Source organism: Colobus angolensis, unplaced genomic scaffold (assembly GCF_000951035.1).
Source record: "Colobus angolensis palliatus isolate OR3802 unplaced genomic scaffold, Cang.pa_1.0 Scaffold244, whole genome shotgun sequence".
NCBI classification, from domain to species: domain Eukaryota; kingdom Metazoa; phylum Chordata; class Mammalia; order Primates; family Cercopithecidae; genus Colobus; species Colobus angolensis.
The window spans coordinates 2,046,049-2,056,952 of record NW_012115644.1 but is presented as its reverse complement, the minus strand read 5'-3'; the positions used below and the strand labels follow the sequence as shown (position 1 = coordinate 2,056,952).

Below are 10,904 nucleotides of genomic sequence, written 5' to 3'. Positions count from 1 at the left end.
CCCGGTGGTGGGGAGGCAGGGGAGGGGCGGCATAGGGATGGAGGCCTGGCTATGTTGCCCAGACTGGTCTCAAACTCCTGGCCTTAAGTGATCCTCTCACCTTGGCCTTCCAAAGCACTGGTATTACAGGCATGAGCAACTGGGCCCAGCCTCTTGTTCTTTTTACTTTCAGAAGCTGACACTATGATTCTTAGATACTGTCTACTCTGAAAGTCTATAGCCCTCTGCGTACTTACAATAGATGACCCAATGAATGATCCCACCTTTTGTTTACAGCTGTTGTTCTCTGGGACTTCATAATAACATTGCTAGGCAAATAGAGAAAATACAAGATCTTTAAAAATTAAAAGGAACTTGGAGTAAAAATTAAGTGATAATCTCCAGCATCCCAGTATCACCATGCTGGGACTATCATTTCACCCTAAACAAATGCAAAGGCATGACACAACTACTCGGGATGCAGAGGCACATTCCTGTTAGGCAACTCTGACAAAAAAGGCTCAAGTGGCTCTACCTGCTCCAGAATCACTAAGACACTTTTTTCCTGGAAACCTTGGTACTGTCATTTTAAATAATTGCTAGGTATAGAAATACATAGAATTGTCAAAAGTTAACTCTCCCTCCCACAAAGTGGTTAATTTTACATGTAAAATAAAACAGCCCTCAAAATGTAAACCTTGCTATTCTTAATGTGTCTGCAATAAATCATGAGATCAGGCAGCCCTCTCCTAGGACTGGCATAAGGAACAAATCAAAACACAGATTGCTCTGTATTTGTTTCTACTGCTGCTCTATCAAGTTACCACAAAGTCAGTGGCTTAAAAGAACACATATTTTTTCTCCTACAGTTCTGGAGGTCAGAAGTCCCAAATGGATCCCTCTGAGCTAAACATCACAGTGTCAGAAGGACTGTACTCCTTTCTGGAGGCTCCATGGGAGAGCTCATTTCCTTGCTTCCTCCAGCTTCTGGAGACTGTGTGCATTCCTTGGCTTGTGGCCTCCTTCCATTTTCAAAGCCAGCAATGGATGTTTGAGTTTTTCCAATAATGTCAACTCTCCTGCTGTGACTCTTCTGCTTCCCTTTTCCACTCAAAGATCCCTGTGATTACACTGGGCTCACCCAGATGATCCAGGATAATGTTAATATCAGCATCAGCTGGTCAGCACCCTTAACTCCATCTGCAACCCGAATTCCCCCTTCTATGCAGGATGAGTGAGAATTCCTTATCTGAAATGCTTGGGACCAGCAGTGTTTTGGATTTTTTTAATTTTGGAGTATTCTCATTATTTTTCATATACATCTTATACACGCAGATTGAAGGTAATTTTGTATGTTTTAAATAATTCTGTGCATGAAACAAAGTTTTGACTGTTTTAACTATGACCCATCATGTGACATTAGGTGTGCAATTTTTCATTTACGGTGTCACACTGGCACTCAAAAAGTTTCAGATCTTGGAGCATTTTCGATTTTCGGATTAGGAATGTTCAAGCTATATACCATAACAGATTCATAGGTTCTGGGAATTAAGATGTGAACATCTTTGGAGAGCCATTATTTTGCTTACTACCATCTCTAACAGTAATCAGAAAACAAAGAAACCACAAGTGTACAAGCTACTCCCTTCCAATAAAGATTTTTAACTATTTTAATTTACAACAAATGAAAACCCTAAAGCTAAAAAAATAAAACGAATGCTGTTAGGACAAGAGACCCGAGATTGCTGCTCATCTTGCTTAGCTGTGTGTGCTCAGTGGGGAATGGGAGAATGCATGCTTCCTTCCCAGACCATCACCAGGGTCGACCATGCACTCAGCTTTTACAGAGAAATGCTTGATAACACCATAGTGAAAATTAGTATCAACGTCTTTTTTCTTTTTTTGAGAAAGGATCTTGCTCTGTCGCCCAGGTTGGAGTGCAGTGGCGCAATCTCAGCTCACTGCAGTCTCAGCCTCCCAGGATAAAGCAATCCTACCACCTCTGCCTCCCAAACAGCTGGGACTTCAGGTATGCACCACCAGGCCCGGCTAATTTTTGTGTTTTTTTTGTAGAGGAGGGGTTGCATCATGTTGCCTGGGCTAGTCTCAAACTCCTGGACTCAAGCCATCCACCCACCTTGGCCTCCCAAAGTGCTAGGACTATAGGTGTGAGCCACAGTGCCCAGTCTATCAATGTCTTTCAATATCAATATTGAAATACATAATCTAATTGTAATCCTCCACATGGTAAATCACGGAGTTGATCATATGTTTGAACAGGTGCAATTTTTTCTTTGGAAAAATTGCATATACAAGGACACAAATAGGGCCCAAACTGTGAGAAACATGTTAGATTCCACAAGCAACAGTGCACTGATTAGACTCTGCAGTAAGGCTGCCTGCTTTCAAAATCTAATTCAACTATTTACCACCTGTGTGGCCTTAAGTAAGTGGCTTAACCTCTCTGTGTCTCAAGTAGGGATCCTTAAAGCCAATTTCAGGAGTAAATGAGTAACAGTTTTAAGTACTTAGAACAAACCCTGACACATAGTGAAAATAAGTATTTGTTAAATAAACTTTTAAATGCGCCTGCTTGCTGCTTATAACTTGCCAATCAAACTATGTTTCAAGGGAGCAAACTTCTCAGCCCTAGCTAATTTAGCATATGGCATATATTTTATATATATGTAAATATATTCAATGACATTCATGCAGAATAAGTGGTATATTACACTAACCAAAACAATACACTTTGTTGCTATTAAAGTTTGGTAGCAATTACTGGGGTAGTAATAACTGGGTGGTTCAACAACTCGCTGAACAAATGCAAATGTCAGAAGACAGTAGCAGCTGTGTTAAATAAACTGTCTCAGGGCCTCCTAAAGAAAGACGCACAGCATTGGCGAGGACAGTAGGGTTTGTGATTCTTAGTGGCCCAGGCACTTTCTGGGACAGTGGTGTTCATGGTACAATACTCCCCAGAAGCCTAAGCTCTGTGAGGGACAGTACCAGTTGTGCTAGACTACCGCTACCAGCATCTGCTAAGAGGGCAGGCATATTGTGACTGTGGCTTCAAAAGCTTTTCAGCATTCACAGCTGATGTTATACACTTCTTATGAAAGTTCTTGAATTCAATGGCAGTGTACAACGAACTTCAATCATTTTATTTTAACCCCAAAGGAAAGGGGGCAGGGAAAAATACGGGACAGGTTCCAGCTCCTATTAGCACAGCCAAGATGTAACACATGAATGTGGATATTCCAAAAGAAACATGCTACCTTAACGAGAAAGAATGGTTCCATTTGACACAATAGGACTGAACTCTGTTTTAAAAGTTAGAAGTGCAGCTTATATACAGAAAATAACGATTGCTGAGCCCTTGAATATTTCCTGTGAAGCAGGCATTACTCTCAATGTTTTACACACAGGGAGCCATGTAATTCGTATAGTCACTTTATGGGGTAAATATTATTTTACTCCCGTTATGCAGCCAGGAAATAGAGGTTCACCTGTGGAAGCTGCTCCAGGGCATCTAGTGGTGAGCAGCAGTGCTGTGACTCAAGTCCAAGCCCGCCTAAGCCTGTCAGGGTTCACCTCTGGCATAATTTCATGATCTTAAGGCAGCACAGACCAGAGAAATGTTCCAGGAGAACGTACACATACAGTCCTATATCAAACTATGTCTCTCAAAACCCAATATATCACTGAAGCTAGTGAAGACAGAAAGCTATGTAGGGTACTGGGAAGTGTATGGCATTAGAATCATTTGGGCCTGCCCTCAAATCCCTGCTCCACTTCCCACTGGCTCTGTACCCTTGGCTACTTTAAGGTTACTTTTGCCTTGTTTCACCTTTAAACACTTTCCTAATTGTTTCTATACCTCCAGAGTGGATAGAATTTCCATTTTTGCAGAGCTGTCTGAAGATGAAGATAGCAGTTCATTTAATCTTCACTAGTATTTACAGTATCATTATTTAACCACCACTATTTATCAACACTAACTCCATCTTCTGTGTCTGGGGAAGCTTGGAGAATCCACACAATTGACCTCTCTCTGTTTCAAAGACTGAACTTCACATTCAACTAATGCTGCAAGTCTTCCTGAACGGTCTCCACCTCTGTTTGGAAACAGGATGCTATCTAAGGTCTAATACCTAGAATCTATGAGGAACTTAAATATACAAGCAAAAAAAAAAAAAAAAACCCATTAAAAAATGGGCAAAGCCACAAACTGACACTTCTCAAAAGACAACATACACACAGCCAAAAAGCATATGAAAAAATGCTCACCATCATTAATTACTAGAGAAATGCAAATCAAAACCACAATAGATACCATCTCACACTAGTCAGAATGGCTATTATTAAAAAGTCAAAAAACATGCTGGCAAGGTTGCAGAGAAAAGGGAACACTTACATACTGCTAGTGGGAATGTAAATTAGCTCAGCTAATTACTGTGGAAAGCGGTTTAGAGATTTCTCAAATAACTGAAAACAGAACTACCATTTGACCCAGCAATGTTATTACTAGATATAGACCCAAAAGAATAAAAATCATTCTACCATAAAGATATATGCACACATATGTTCATCACAGCACTATTCACAACAGCAAACACATGGAATCAACCCAGATGCCCATCAACAGTGGACTGGGTAATGAAAATGTGGTACATACATACCATGGAATACTATGCAGTCATAAAAATGAATGAAATCGTGTCCTGTACGGCAACATGCACGTAGCTGGAGGCCATTATCCTAAGTGAATTAATGCAGGAACGGAAAACCAAATACTGAATGTTCTCACTTATAAGTGGGAGCTAAACACTGAGTACACATGGACCCTAAGAAGGGAACAACAGACATGGGGGCCTACTTCAGGGTGGGAGGAGGGTGAAGACTGAAAAACTACCTATCAGTTACTATACTATCTGAGTAACAAAATAATATGTACATCAAACCCCTGTGACACACAATTTACCCATGTAACAAACCTGCACACCCACAATAAAAGCTGGAAGGAAAAATAAAGGAATTGTGTGGCTGAGTAGGGTGGCTCATGCCTGTTATTCAAGCACTTTGGAAGGCTGAGGTGGGAGGATTGCTTGAGTTCAGGTATTCAAGACCAACCTGGGCAGCATAGCAACACTCTGTCTCAATTTTAAAAAGTAAAATAATAATAATATAAATAGTAAATAGGGGTATAGTGAAAGAAAAGACTGTACTTATAAAAGTAACAACTCAAAGTTTCTTCTTTAAAAAAATGTGCACAAGTTTAGTTTGAAGGTTTTAAGCGAGATATCAATTTAAATAAATATAAACACAAAATTATAAGGCTGAATTTCAAATTGTATAGGAGTTTGTCAATAGAGGGAAAACCAATTATAAAATAACTCATCTGATTTGACTTTAATTCTATTAGCTGTTTCTTTAAACTTTGCTTTGAATTACAAGTCATTGTTAGAAATTAATAAAGTGAACCGATCTGGGTATCCGTATGAAGTGGCTGAAATGAACACTACTCATATTCTAACATCCTTTATCAAAACCTTAAAGATAAATTAACACTGGAAATCAAAATAGAAAACCGAAGGAAAAACTAAAATTTTGACTCAGAGTAGCAAAGATGTGATATTATTGTAAAACTTCAGAATGTTTCAAGAAATGCTTTATATTTATAACGAAAATAAACTAACGGAAATTTCTCACGCTTTGATTAAATCAGCCCCAAAATTTCAAACAAATGTGTAACGTTTTAAAAAACAGGTGACCTATTTAAAATTGATGGAACTTATTCTAAAGCTAGTGATAAGGCTGCTAAATGCAACACCTGAAAGTCATTCATCTATCTCACTGGATTCTAATGCTTCATCAAACTGTAGAAGTAGAAAGTCCTTCAGAGAGCTCCTCGGCAAAATTAGCAGCCCTCCATTCTGCTATACCTCCCCACAAAAGACATTTAGCTTCATGGCTAATAAAAAATAACAAACGCAAACAGTACTTTAAGAAAGTTTGTATGTTCCCTTTTCAACAGATAAATTCCTTGCATAATGAGCTACTGATCCACTGTGCGGCTCCACAGAGAAAGTTGATCCTATTGCTGAAGTCTTATGAGACACGCTGAAGGAACTCAGAAATTAGGATTCTGGAATTTTAAATTAAAGAGACAGGGAACAGTTCTCTAATTCCGAATACAGTTTAGAAAAAAAAGGCAGCTAAATTAAACATTATGTTTCACTTTTAAAAATGCAAAATAACTGAAATAATCAACTGTCACGTTGCCTGGCCCATAGTAAGATCAATACTTGTTAGCTGTTTGTGTTATCTGTGCATAGGGGCAAAAACGAAGGGGATAGTTGCTACACAAGGCTTACAGCCCAGTAGAGACTGTCATAAAGTCTTAATGCAGAGCTGCTTAAAATAGTGAACACTAGAAGCAAACTAAGTGTTCAGCAGTTGGGGATTGCTTGAGACACAGCCACGTAACAGAAAACTAAAAATGATGCTGTGTAAGAGTATGTTAGTGACACACAGTTGTCCATGTTTGGATGAGGAGAGAAAACCTAAGTTGGAACACAGAGAATGAACCCATTTTTGTAGAGATAAATTTCAGCTGTGCTACTTCAGGAACGTTACTTAATTTCCCTAAAACAGTTTTATCCTCAGTAAGAGAAGATAATAAGAGTACCTACCTCACCGGATTGGAGTGGGGATTACAAGAGATTTGATATATAAAGCAACTGTCACGTTGCCTGGCCCATAGTAAGATCAATACTTGTTAGCTGTTTGTGTTATCTGTGCATAGGGGCAAAAACGAAGGGGATAGTTGCTACACAAGGCTTACAGCCCAGTAGAGACGTTATCAAGAGGGGGCAGATATAAATGTTAAATGATTTTCTGGGTGGTGAGATTATGGCTGATTTGTTTTGCCTATACTTATAAATTTCCATAAGTAACACATTACTTATAATATGGGGAAAACTAATAAATTGGAATACTCATACACTGATAATCCTCTTAAAAATCTACCAGTGTTTTGTTCACAGCAAGTAAATCTTTTTTTGTTTTGTTTTGAGACAGAGTCGAGCTCTGTCGCCCAGGCTGGAGTGCAGTGATGGAATCTTAGCTCACTGCAGCCTCCACCTCCCGGGTTCAAGTGATTCTCCTGCGTCAGCCTCCCGAGTATCTGGGACTACAGGCGAGCACCAACATGCCCGGCTAATCTTTGTATTTTTAGTAGAGATGGAGTTTCACCATATTGGCCAGGCTGCTCTTGAACTTCTGACGTCAAGGGATCTGCCTGCCTCAGCCTCCCAAAGTGCTGGAATTACAGGCATGAGCCACTGTGTCCAGTCACACAGCAAATATATCTTAGTTGAGCTGAGCTGACCCTTCAGATTTCATTTAAACAAGCTTGCTTTGAATATTTAAAATTATTTAAACCGAAGAGCTATCACTTGTCCATAATATTTTACTGGGTAAAGCAAGAAGGCATACTTTTATTATTCAGCCTCATAAAGAATTTATGAGCCCCTATTCAAGACCATTCAGAATGCCACCAGATCTCCTATTATCAGTGGGAGGCAGCCTATGACAGCCTAATCACTTCTTGTCTCTTCCCAAGTCCCCAGCACTCTCCTTTTTTGACTCCTTTTTCCCCCTCTTGATAATCACAGCCTGAGGTCTCTACTGGACTGTAAGCCTTGTGGTAGCAACTATCTCCTTCGTTAGCATGGCTAGCCCCTAGCACGGTGGCTGTTATGTAGTTGTTGCATACTAAAGGTTCAGCAAATAAATATCTGGTACTAGTAGTTCAAGACAAAGCCTTCAGTTTCTCCATTGAGACAATGCGCTAAAGGTGAATAAGTAATTGTTTAGTCTAAAACTGTCCAAAACTCTCAGTAATTATTCCTGCAAAAAAGAAACATTTCACCTCAAAGTATCACTTTAAAAGAAAGTTCTCACTGGTATTCCATTGTCTATTTTAATAGTTCTAAGATTATTTCTATTTTTTCCCTATATTTTGTTTAAAGTCCCACAAAAGTCTCAAAGAGCTTAAGTAAACTTGCTCAAAGGAACACAGCTTCTCAGAGAGCCTTAGGTCTCCTGGACTCCCATGTCCATGATCTCACTACACGCTACGCTGGTAACACAGCTCCCAGATCTTCCACCCTGTAAGTTGTTATAGTTATGGTAGGAGCACATGTCTTCAAAAACACGTGCACAGTGCTAAAGTTTCTTCCAAACATTTCCTAGGGCTTTTACAAGATTCTGGAAGGGGAGAAACTCAGAACAGGGTGCAGCCACCTCAAGGCGTCCAAGTGCTTCCCTCTAGATTCACAAGTCAACCAGCTTTACTTAAAAATGAAACCAAACGAACCAAATTAAACATTAACTTGTAAAAAAAAAAAACCCCAAAAAACAAAAAACAAAAAACAAAACCACTTCAACCAGACTATTGTGAAGTAAGAATTTCAGAAGACCAAGGAAAGGGCCATAAAGAGGACATTTTGCACTGCTTGCACTGCTTCTTTAGAGAGAAAAAAAAAAAAGGTCAAGGTAAAGTTTGCTGCCTACACATTCTTCCTGTAAATTCCAGGTTGTCACTTTCAGCCATTGCTCTGACATTGTTTAAACAGTAAATGGCAGTTCCCATGACACAGGATGAAAACCATAACCTTCTCAGGTATCCGTACTAAAATGTTTAACTTGCTGAAAACATCACTTCCCAATCTAAAGAACTTGCCACAGCATTTCACACGCTAACCCTCGGCTCACCAGGCTTATAAGAAGGATATTCTGTGGAAATTAATTGGTTATTAGCTAAGCCAGCTGGAACATACTATTATTTATATATAAACAGCTACAATTTGTTGGGGTCTGCTTTGTACCAGACATTATGAGAGGTCTTTTGCGCTTTAATCCTCATTATTATCCTCATTATTAATCCTTATTTAATCCACTTTATTATCTGAAGTAGAAATAATCCCATTTTACTGGTTCAGTATGTTTAATGTACCTGAGCACCCACCGTTAACACAGAAGACTGGAAATGAAACCAAGCATTTGAAAAGTTAGGTACAGATTCAAAATCCACGCCCAATCCAGTGACACTAAACAGCTGAATGTCTTCAAAACATAACACACGTCAAAATGATTTTAAGGTCATTTTAGAGCACGCAAGACTTGAAATAGAGGAATGGCAACATTAATAAAAAAGACTACAGGACATAACATTTTGAGTTGGTTTCAAGCCGCGGATAAGAAATGATTATCCATACTGCTGACTGGATGTTGACAGGGGTTCACTGCCCCTTATTTTCGCTGAGAAACCAAGTCTTCCCCTCCCTAAGGGGAGCAGCTCTGAAATGCCACACGTTGAAGGGTTTCGGTGTGGGCTGCCCAAGAGCTGGGCTGTTACTGTTCACACATCATCAGTAAGTGCCTCTCAAAAAAGAAAAAAAAAAAAAAGGAAAGCAAACCACACACACACACACACACACAGTCCCTCCTCCACCACCTGACCACCTGAACTTCAGCCCTGACCTCCAGAGTGGTTCTGGACAATCTGTGGTTTATAACCTGTGCCCTTTCAACGCCAGGACCAAGGTACCCGAAATGGGTTGCAAATGAATGCGCTGACTGCTCCGAGGAAGGAGACTAAGGCACACATCTCTCCACCAGACCACAAAATCGAGGAAGGATGCCCTGGGCGGGGAGGGTGGGGGCCGGATTAGAGCCACGTCCCCGCTTCGCAATCCACCTTTCCCCTCCCGCGCTTCGGAGGACTCGCCGCTCCCCAGCCCATCCTCCTCCTGGCCCCTCCGCGCGCTCCTTACCCGCTGGTTGCCGGGGCTCCAGACACTCCCAGCTGAAGGCACTTGCTCCCGGGAAGGGGATCTGCCACGGGATGGAGCCCGCTGCCGCAGCCGCCGCGGCCAGGTCCGGGCGTCACCACCCCCGGGCCGAAGCCGCTAGAAAGTTTGCTCGGGGTCTCGCCCTCCCACGCCGCGGCCTGACTAGGGGAAGCAGCTCTCCAGGTCCCTCCCGCGGCCGCCGCCTCCGAGGCCGCACTCGGCGGCGCTGCAGCACCGGCCAGGCTCCGACCGGCCGAAGGCGGCTCAGTGCGCGCCGAGGGCTGGGTCTCCCCGCCCCACTCAACCCACGGCGCGGCGCTCAGTGTTGACCGCGGCCCCGCGCCCGCTCTCCCCGCCCGCCGCGCGCGGCCCGCTCCCTGCACCCTGCGCCCAGCGCGCTCCTGACATCATTCATTCTCTCACACCCTCGCCCGCCCACTCCATTTCCAAACAGTGACTCACCCGTCGGCCCGGTGGCAGCAGTGCCTGTTCCTGCTGCCGTGGCTCTCCAGGCGCAGAGTGGAGCTCGAAAAACCTGCGCGACTTCTTAAGAAGAAAATCCCAGCCGACTCTCCCCTCGCGGCTGTTTAAGGTGCAGAGAAGGAGGGGCTTGGCAGGCAGGGCAGTTTGGCTCCCGGCCGAAAGGCTGAGGGCCTGGAACTGACCTCCCCGAGCGGCAACAGAGATCAATCTGGGAAAGTTCTTTGGGTGCCACTCCCAGCAACTTTCAGGGGTGGGGCTGGAACGGGATCCCCCACCCCCGCACCCCGCCTGTTTCGGAAACTGCTTCCGTGTAGTGGGCTTGGGAGCGCCAGCGTTGATTCAGAGGGTTGACCGGTGTTGACCGGGCCTAGGTCAAAGAGGTGGGTTTCCAAACCTCCAGCGCTGCCTGGCAAGGTTAGTCATCAGTCCCTATGGTGTGAGCTGGAAGGGTGCTCCAAGCTAATGAGGCTGGCAGCATTGTCCCTTTCATGCCTAACCATCGTGTCATTTTTCTGTTAATTGATTTACTTCTCACTTAAGGAACCGTAACCAAAATAAACAGTGGAAGTAGTTATTTGCTTA

General features: G+C 42.5%; 1 protein-coding gene across 1 annotated transcript in view; it reads right to left on the bottom strand.

The window, feature by feature from the left end:
* The window catches only part of SGMS2 (sphingomyelin synthase 2), an 88,465-nt gene extending 77,933 nt beyond the window's left edge, over positions 1-10,532 (bottom strand). Inside the window, exon 1 of the mRNA XM_011945723.1 lies at positions 10,302-10,532. The gene's annotated coding sequence lies outside the window, so the exon portion shown is untranslated. The remainder of the gene's footprint in view (positions 1-10,301) is intronic.
* Between the last annotated feature and the right edge of the window lie 372 nt (positions 10,533-10,904).